Source organism: Octopus sinensis, linkage group LG1 (assembly GCF_006345805.1).
Source record: "Octopus sinensis linkage group LG1, ASM634580v1, whole genome shotgun sequence".
Lineage (NCBI taxonomy): Eukaryota > Metazoa > Mollusca > Cephalopoda > Octopoda > Octopodidae > Octopus > Octopus sinensis.
The window spans coordinates 6,840,018-6,851,248 of record NC_042997.1 but is presented as its reverse complement, the minus strand read 5'-3'; the positions used below and the strand labels follow the sequence as shown (position 1 = coordinate 6,851,248).

Here is an 11,231-nt window from a genome sequence, read left to right as displayed (position 1 = left end):
ATAATATTAGTCACATATCAATGAATATTTAGATAAATATATTCGCACGCACATGCATACCCAAATATGCAAGTACATACATGGTTATTTATATATATATATATATAAATAAATTCATATATAACTACAGTAAATAATATATGAAGTCGTATACTAGCAGATATACATATACATCGGCATACGTTTAAATATTTACACATAGGGTCATATGAGTGCTTATATACACGCATGTAACATATGACAAACATAGCACACCTTTATTTAGAAAAGAAATTGTAAAATAATAAGAAATATACTTCATAAAAAGAAAGCTTTAAAACCAGCTGTACTCATTGACAATCTCTATTATTACTAGTGTGTGTGTGTGCGTGTGTATATGGCATATACTTAGATTTTATATACATATATGCATACATAGATAAAAAATATACTTACATAGTTATATACATACGCATATGTATGCATATACACACACGCACACATTTTTATAACGCAGCCTTAATGCAAAATTATGGTTAAATGAAAATAAAATTTATAATAATATTAAATATAGTAATAATATTAAAATACAAAACAAAAAAAGGTTGAAGGAACAAAAATTATCAATCTGGATATTCTACCTGGCCGAAGTGAAATTTTAATGCAGTGAAGTTACAAGACAAAGGTAAAGTTTTTAATGCATTTATCTTATAACGTAATATCTCTCCGATTTCATAATACTTTTTAACAAATGGGGTCGCATTCTACTGGATATAATCCTACAAACAACCGATGCCCTTATAGATGTAGGTCTCACAATCTTTGTTCTATATATTGCATTTCTTTACATCCTTTTGATTTCAATTTATCTTAATGTTGAAGTGAAAGAATTCTAAGCAGTGTGTTTTCAAACAGTGACAGACACTCTAATACAAAATAACGGACCAAATTGCCAGCAGCATCCGTTTCCTTAGTGTACGTTTATAGATTCATATCCCATCAGCAGTCGATCTTCAACTTATGATACGAGTCTCGATAAAATATATACCTGCAATACACCGTTGAATTATGCATATACATATGTGCATTATATACACACATACATATATATACATATACATATACACACGCACACCACACACACACACACACACACACACACACACACCACACACACTATATATATATATATATATATATATATATATATATATATATATATACACATATATATACATATATACATATGCATATGCACATATATTAGATATGCACCTTCACCGGAAAATTCTTGGCTACGTGCCAAAGTGGAAAACTAATGTTTTATAAACAATACAATCTCATCCAGTTTCCGATGTTCCTCAATTTCTCCTTCTAAGTCTGCATCTGTCCTTCTATAACTTTCTTTCTTTCGCTCCTCCCCTCTCTGTCAATCAGTCACACATCCTGTCTTTCTTATTCTCTCTCTCTCGCTCGCTCTTGAAACAGTCTCTCTTTCTCTTTAAATTGCTGTTTTAAACATGAATTTACACAAACAATTTTCACATTCGTTTACTCTCTATTCTAGCAAGACACATACCAACACACAGACATACCCAATATCGCGAGCACACACGCTCACGTAACAAGTTTATAGGTAGAGTCTGCTAGAAATACCAGCTATGTACATCCCAAAGCCCTCATGATGCTTTGAAAATTTAGTGCACATTGAACAATAGGAGATTATTATTTAAATCTGAGCGAGGTATAGTTCACGACATTATTTTTAATTCTTAAAAATCAAAAAAGATCGGTGGTCAATAAGACGATGGGTCTACCTGATTTAAGGTTTAATAGGTTTAAACAACGGCAGCAGCAACGTACACACAAGATAGAGAAGCACAATTTCTCTTGGCACATCTATTATGATTATAACTGAGCTCTCCCAGGTCAACTCAAATGTTAAAAGAAGAATTAGAAATTAGGAATAAAATTCTGTTGATTGTTTTCGGAGTAAACATTTCCGTGACACATCTATGGTCCTGTCTTTGCTGATACAGCTAAGCAATAAAAAGAACAAAAAAAAACGAGCTATGTGAACAAACAGAACCATGGTTGGGATTTTGTTGGGGGCCATTAATATTATTTATAATATTAATGATTTATTACTTAACCACCAAAGTTTGACGACAAAGTCTGGGACAGTATAGGTCAATATGTGTGGGACTACGTGAAAATATGTGATAATCGGAATAGCGGAAGCTCACAAAAATAATTAAGCCTGGAATGATTTACAAAATCGTCGTAGGGGTGAACAATTAATAGTTTTTAAATTAAGAAGGTCGAAAATTTTGAGTGTAGGGCATTATTGATTCAACAGGCACCGATGTTGAAATGGTACTTTATTTTATCGCTTCTTCGAAAAAACTGAAAGGCGAGGCTCACTACGGCTGATTTAAAATCAGGACTTAAAGTGACGGATGCAGTACCGGAAGGTATTTTGTTCGACATTTTCATCATCTGCCAGTTTGCCACTTGGCTAGAATTTATAGGCAATGTGGTGTTGCATTTCTATTCTGATTTCGTTTCCTTCCAGTCGAGCATTTAATAGATTGGGTCATTGTTTTTCTCTTAGAATTTGGGGGGATTCCTTTGGGCCTTATGTTTTCTTTGCAAATTTTACTTGTCTTCGGACTGGGCTCATTCTTATTTGTACTTGTTTAGGGCACTATTTTTCTGATATCTTCGATAGCTTTCAAACTGTCTACAACTTATTCCTTGCTCCTCGACATAATAGGGTGGTAATAATGCAGATGTTTTTCGGTCAGCTCCGTGCTGCGTGTTGGGCTCCAAGTTTGCTCGGTTCCGTTTGCTATTGTTCGTTTTCGGTGCTTGAGAACTGGTATAGATTTATCCATCTATTTTATCAACTGCAAATTGTGGTGCTCTAGGGCGGACAATAACTAGAGAGCCGTTGATGTTTCTACCTTTGTTATTTATTTTCTTATGTGTTCTTTACTCTAGCGCTTCTCCTACTCTAAGCAAATACAGTTCAATTATCTCCTAGTGTTATTCTTGTAACAGCTGAACCTTCTGCTCTGGGTCCCCGCTCTGATTCTTTTCCGATTTGATTCCCCATTCGTGTACAGCACGAGCCAGCCTTAGCATTTTCGGAGCTTATCAAAAATTGATTTTTCATGTAGAATCCAACCGAACACATGTTAGTGCATGTTGTATGTCATGCTCAGACACAATCTGTTAGAGCCTCAGACACAACCATTTCAAAGATGACGGCAAGACAATGGTCAACGTCAATACCAGAGTCTCTTCTGCACAGCTTTTCTTTCGTTTTCTATTTTTTTTTGTGAAAACTCTCTGTAAACAGGTGTTTAAAACCCGAAGATCTCATGCATATAAAAACGTCCTGAAGCATAATAACTACACATACATATCTATGTCCTAACCCATACCATCAAGTATACTGCGAATTATATAATAGACAAGCCTTTGTGTAATACACCAAGTGGTTTGTATATAAAAGAATAAACCTTTCTTCATAAAACAGAGGTAGGTCATTTTCCACTCTGCCGTTGGGAGTAAGAACTCTCAGGTTTTTGTGTCACACCTCTCTCACATTTACACGCTTTCTTTCTGGGATCCGTTCCTTGTCTAGCATCCCGCAAAGCGATGTCATAGTTTTGTTTATAAATTTATGAAAGCTAGGACTTTTTCATACGTATATATTAAAAAAGTAAATATATATGTTCACTACTAGTTCTGCTTGTTCAACGGTTACCTTTTATTTCTGAACACCCCTTTTTTTTCTTTTTATTTTCACTCTAGTTTACAATAATTGCATAATTTTGGGAACGTATTGATTGATTCTAAATTTAATGTAAGTATTTTGTTTTGCTCCTCCAAAATTATGTGCACTAAATTTCCGGAAAACACTTGTTTACAAAAAAAAAAGAAAAAAAAAGAAAAGTATAAGAACATTATTCAACGACAAACTGTCTTTTTCCAGCTCAACGTACAAGCGTTTCAAATTAGTTAGTAAAAAAACAAAAACAAAAACATAAACGAAAAATTAAATATTCATTTCCAACAAATTAATTGTACAAACTCCAATTTGGCGCACAATTACGAGCTCTGTTGCTCGCATCTACTGACCACAAAAATAGTAGTAGTAGTAGTAGTAGTAGTAGTAGTAGTAGTAGTAGTAGTAGTAGTAATGGTTTCAAAATTTGGCACAAGGGTGAGCAAGTTCGAGGTAGGGCTAAGTCGATTAGATCGACCCCAGTGTTCCGCAGATACATATTTTATCATCCCAAGAAAGATGGAAGGCAAAGTCGACCTCGGTGACATTTGAACTCACAACGTGAAAAGGGACCAAATGCCGCTAAGCATTTAGCCAGGCGTGCAAATAATTCTGCCAGCTCGTCGACTTAATAATAACAATAATAATGATAATAATAATAATAATAATAATAATAATAATAATAATAATAATAATAATAATAATAATAATTATGATGATGATGATATATAATAATAATAATAATAATAATAATAATTTCTACACGGAGGGAACCAGATGTTTACATCGACTCCAGTGCGTATCTGGTATTTAATTTATTGACCCCGAATGCATCAAAGGCAAAGTCGACCTCGGCAGTATTTGAAAATAGACCGAAATACCGCTAAGCATTTAGCCCAGCATACTAACACTTCTGCCAGCTCGCCGCCTTATTCGTATATATATATATATATATATACATATATATATATATATATATATATATATATATATATATATATATATATATATATATAATATATATCATATATATAATATATATATATATATATATATATATAGATATATATATATATATATATATATATATACAAATATATATATATATATATATACATGTGTGTATATATATATATGTATATATATATACATGTATGTATATATATATATGTATATATAGATATATATATGTATATATATATATATATACGTATGCATGTATGTGTGTATGCATTACATAAATGTGTGTGTGTATGTCTGTGTGTATTTGGGTTTGTGTTTATCCCACATCACCACACGACAACTATTTTTTTCTCTTAGTCTCCGTAAACTAGTCGTTTGTGAAAAGAACCAGTGTTTAAGTATTGTGGTCGATATATTTCAGTGTAGCCTTGAAAGCGGTGTCTCTTCATTATTGCAATTTAATATTCATTCTTTTACACCTTCCAGTCATTTCACTGCGGCCATGCTGGGGTATCACCTTTAGTCGAAGAAATCATCCTCAGGACTTATTCTTTGTAAGCGTAGAATTAATTCTGTCGGTCTACTTTTTCAAACCACTATCTTTCGGAGACATAAACACAGCAACATCGGTTGTCAAGCGATGATGGGTGGGGGGAAAACACTGACATAAAGGTACACATACATAGATACATTGTGTGCGTGGTGTGTGGCATATATATGTATATATATATATATATATGTATATGTATATATATGTGTATATATATATATATATATATATCATACATATATATATATATATATCATATATATATATATATATATATATATATATATATAATATATATATACTACATATATATAATACAATATACATATACATATATATATATATATATATATATTATATATATATATATATATATACGACGGGATTCTTTCAGTTTCTGTTTAACAAATCCACTCACAAGACTTAGGTTGGCCCGAGGTCCAACACCTGCCCAAGATCCACGTAGTGGGACTGAACTATGTGTTTGGGAAGTAAGTTTCTTAGCACACAACCACGCATGCGCCTAATGAGTGAAAGTAGTAATGAATAACAGAATAAAGCTATGAGACAAGATATTTTTGACATATCATTCATTAGAGATAATTATACATTGTCAAAAGAAGAAGAGAAAAACACCTGAAATACGAACAACCCACATCCTGCTGTAGGTATTATGAATTCATAATTTTACCTTAAAGGGAACATTGTGCTCTTGGAGTACCGGCTCTATACCAATAGGCGCCCAATAATAGGAATCAAGTCAACTCCCAAAACCTATACTTTACAAAATGAATCCCACCAAAATATAATCTTTATCATATTACAAAAAGAAGAAACATCAATATATCGCAAGAAACAAGTTACCGAGGGAACTAAATGAAGAATATTACCTGCAATCACGACTAAAGCATGCCATGCTCTATATTCCTGGGGAGTATAGATTGTAACAACAACAACAATAACAATAAAGATGATGATGATTTCTGCTATAAGGGCAAGGCCTTCAAGAATACGCAGGAGAGTTTTGTTGATCCCATCTTCTCTAGTGCTCAGCAATTACTTATTTTATTGACCCCGAAAGGATGAATGGTAAAGCTGACCCGTGCGAAATTTGCACTCACAATATAATGCGAAGCAATTTAACCGGCGCGGTAACAGTTTTGTCAGATGACCGCCTTGATCTAACATGTAACAATATGTTAGTTTTGTCAATCAGTCGCACAAACATGATGATATTGATATAATGCCATTCAAGTTATGAAACAATGAACGTTGTTAATACTAAAAAAAAAAAAAAAACATTTCAGCGACTTCGCTGTAAAGATTTGCAGCGATTGACATAAGGATGAAAACATCGAAAAATGTTTTAAATTATATTTCTCTTATGAATATACATCTTGCAAGATTCCATTCCTTATCGTTGGTCCTTTTTAAGCATTGATGCAGTGAACTTGTTGCGGTTTTATAAACTATTTCTATACTCTATATTTGTAAAATACGTTGTGCCGTTCTAAGAAGCACAATATGATTTAAGCATTGTAATATATTCTATTATAAACGTTCCAAACGATATGCACTTGTCACTGCCGGATATGATCCCAACTCTGCGGGTTTAATACACTACGTGTTAGTTATACACCTATAAAAGTCATTCAATTATAGCATTTTCTACTCTTATTATGAAGGCAAATGAAAAGTTTTACGTGTTAAGGGTTGATAAAATTCTCTGGTGAAGAGATTATTGACAACGGAAATAATTTAATATATATTTTTGTGATTGTCATCTGCGTCTATAGGATGGTAATAATAATAGAATTATTTTGTTTTTGTGAGAATAAGAATCACAGTAAGTACATTCTATTAAGTATTAAGTCGAGCACTCTCTCATCCATAAGATCTCGGTAAGTATAAATGTGTACTTTGGAAATCTTGTATTGTTTAATTTTTGGTGTTTTAAGAATTACAGTAACAATAATGCTTAGTTTCAGAAACAAAAGATAAAATATTAGATTTACGTAGGTTGTTTACCGTAAGAGTTAACATTTACGTAGACATTTTTGTCTCATATTTGTATTTAACTTATATCCACCATTGTATCAGCCATAGTGGAAATAATTTGCTGAGTTTCATGTCCGAATTCTTGGAGAAATGCTTCCAAAAGCAAGAAAAAGAACGAAGGATAAAGAGAAAGAAAGCTGCGTTTATATTCTGAAATGATGACCTAAATAAATGGGAAGGAAAGTCTATGGAATATCGGAATTTTTACCAAGTCATTCAACATGAATTTGTTTCACAGAGCACTTAAGCATGGGAAGTTAGAGGATACGAGATATCCATACATTTGTAACTATTATACATAGACAAAGAAGTGGCTGTTTGGTAAGCAGCTTGCTTACCAACCGCATTGTTCCGGGTTCAGTCCCACTGCGTGGCACCTTGGGCAGGTGTCTTCTAATATGGATTCGGACCGACCAAAGCCTTGTGAGAGGATTTGTTAGACGGAAACGGAAAGAAGCCCATCGTATATATGTATATGTTTGTGTGTCTGTGTTTTCCACACCCCACCCACTGTCACTTGTATTTACGTCCCCGTAAATTAGTGGTTGAGCAAAAGGAACGATAGAATTAGTACTAGACTTACAAAGAATAAGTCCTGGGGGGTCGATTTGTTCAAAGGCGGTGTTCCAGCATGGCCGCAGTCAAATGACTGAAACAAATAAAAGAATCAAGGAATAATGATAGGAACAAAAATCGCTTAAAACTGGCAACCAAAATCAAAATATAAGCAGTTTTACTGCAAGGTCAAGGTTACAAATACCTAAGTGATACCAGCAATTCAAATTAATTACGAACAGTGACATGACATGTTTTATATGAAACACAGTAATACCAATTATACCAATTATAATTCTTTCACCTTAGAATGAATTCATTGCATGTATCAAAAGCATGAAATATAATGGAGGATAGAATTATGTTAAAATAATAGTTGCAAATTTAACGCTTGTTGCATGACATTTGCCTCTCGGATGACACATGAATTGTAACGAAAATGAAGTATAGTTGCAGAAATAATTTTAGATTATTTTAAGCTGTTTGTTTTAATTAACATTGTGCCGTCGAAGAAATGATGTTAACTACGCAATATTACTATACGCTCTGTTAAACTTCATTTAAACATAAAACGTCCCGACAAAGTTTACTCTCATGCAATCTGTACATTAAAATGTTTATGATTTTCATAGATATACTTTTGAATATTCAAACTAAATGCATAAGTTCGATTATCAGGCAAAACAAAATTTTACTTATAAATTTATCAGTACTTATATGTATTTATAAATATGTATTTATGAATAAAACTAAACTACACCAATAACATCACTCCAAATATTGGTCACTATATTGAAAAGAGAAGTATTTTGTAAAGTGTATTCCTTAAATATAAGCTAAACGATGCATTAGCTGAGAGGCTTTAGATTTACAATGTTGATCAGATGAATAAAAACAAATGTTTTAAACCAGAAGGCCTCACGTTAAAAATTAAATTCAAATTCTGTGAATTTGACTTACAGAGAATTACATGCATACAAAGATATGTAATTCTAAGCCTAGCAAATCTATTAATTGAAGCCCCTAGACTAATAAGTTGACTCCATTCAATAAACCGGCTTTCAAATGTAAGAGACGTGTAGCCGAAATCATAACCTATAGTTTTACGAAAGTATTTATGGATCAATATAATTACTGCCAAAGAAAAAGAAAAGAAAAGAGGAAAAGTAGAGGTTTCAAAGAGATAGATGGCATACATCTTCAAAAGGTGTAATACATAATCACCGACAGAATCAAAGCGGATCAGTAAAATTCGATTTAATAATGTTGTACATTACATAAACAGCCACGTGTAGACTAATATTTGGTACTTGCATGCCGAATGAACGTGTCACCTGATACCATGTGACATAGAGATGTTTGAAATCGCGATGTCAGCAATTTGTGGAGCAATACATATTCTTAAGACTTCAAAACACAAACTCATGGAACACGTTTTTCTCGAGAAACAGATGAGAAATTATAAATAAGATGTGTACATATTTTGTGTGAAGACAAGCATATAAATATATCTGCATATATATATATATATATATATATATGCAGCTATATTTACGTATGTATATATGTGTATATATATTTAGATATATATATATATTATATATATTATATATATATATATATATATATGTATATATATATGGATGGAAGCACTCCATCGGTTACGATGATGAGGTTGATCCGAATCAACGGAACAGCCTGCTCGTGAAATTAACGTGTAAGTGGCTGAGCACTCCACAGACACGTGTACCCTTAACGTAGTTCTCGGGGATATTCAGCGTGACACAGAGAGTGACAAGGCCGGCCCCTTGAAATACAGGTACAACAGAAACAAGAAGTAAGAGTGAGAGAATGTTGTGGTGAAAGAGTACTACCGGAGGCTCGTGGAGCTTTAGGTGTTTTCTCTCAATAAACACTCACAACGCCCGGTCTGGGAATCGAAACCGCGATCCTATGACCACGAGTTCGCTGCCCTAACCACTGGGCCATTGCGCCTCCACACACATATATAATATATATATATATATACTATGTATAATATATATATATATATATGTATATATATATATATATATGTATATATATATATATTTACATATATATATATATATATACAGGTATATATATATGTATATATATATATATATATTATATATATGTGTGTGTGTTGGTGTGCTTATGTACATAAACTTATATATATTGTGGTGGGTGGAGATATAGAGAGCAAGCGAGGGAGAGAAAGAGAGTGTGTGTCTGTGGTTATGTATGTTACGGTTACAGCAGGAGACACGACACAATTATGCTGTTACAGATAACTTGAAACATAATGCTTGTTACACTGATTCAATTAATACCTATTTAAAGGCTCCGATGATTGTTGTGAAATGAGGAAAAGAAAAATTTTACAAAGTAAACACGTGTCAAATTAATTCGTAGAATTTTCTTTCAATAAAACGAAATATTACACGCACTCACCACACACACCCGTATATATATCTATGCGTGTATATATGTTTGATTATGTATACATATATATATATATATATATATATATATATATATATATATATATATATATATATATGTGTTGTGTGTGTGTGTGTGTGTATGTATATATGTATATATACATAATGAATTGACCGCAGTACTTAATGTTTTAAAGCATCGTACTCATTCTACTATTATTTTTTGCCGAACCGTTAATTTACGGGGATATAGCTACACATTACCGTGTGCCAAACAGTATTGGGGGGGGGGCGAATATAGATGCAAACACACACACAAGCAAACAACCACACACACACATTTATATATGCAACGATTCCCTTCATTTTCTGTATGCAAAATCCTCTTACAAGGCTTTAATCGCACCGAGCCTATAGTAGGCTCTCGCTGAAGGTATCATGTAGTGGGACTGAACCCGGAACCATGTGATTGGGTTGGAAGTATCTTACCACGCAACCACACCATATACACTTATAAATATATACAAATTTATGTATACCATAAATATATACAGCCGTGAAGTTGTTTTGAGCGTATGTATGAACATATTATCATATATATATTGTTGTGTGCGCGTGTGTAATGTATGTATATCTGTATGTATTTATGTCTGTGCGTGTGTGTATATGCGTGAATGTTTAAATATGTATATATGATTGAGTCTCTATTTATATTTATATATATAGATAGATAGATATGTGTTTGTAGTGTGTGTGTCTATGTTTACAAACACATGTATGGCTATTCTGCGTAAGAATTTCATTTCGCAGACGCGCAGCTTGGCGCCAAGTCCCACACCACGTGATATTCTTTAGGCAGGTGGCA

At 32.9% G+C, this 11,231-nt stretch overlaps 1 long non-coding RNA gene across 1 annotated transcript in view; it reads left to right on the top strand.

The window, feature by feature from the left end:
- LOC118765769 overlaps window positions 1–11,231 on the top strand; it is a 718,684-nt gene that overhangs the window by 426 nt on the left and 707,027 nt on the right. Inside the window, exon 1 of the long non-coding RNA XR_005001649.1 lies at window positions 1–664. This exon is cut by the window's left edge and continues 426 nt beyond it. This is a non-coding gene — a long non-coding RNA (uncharacterized LOC118765769). The remainder of the gene's footprint in view (window positions 665–11,231) is intronic.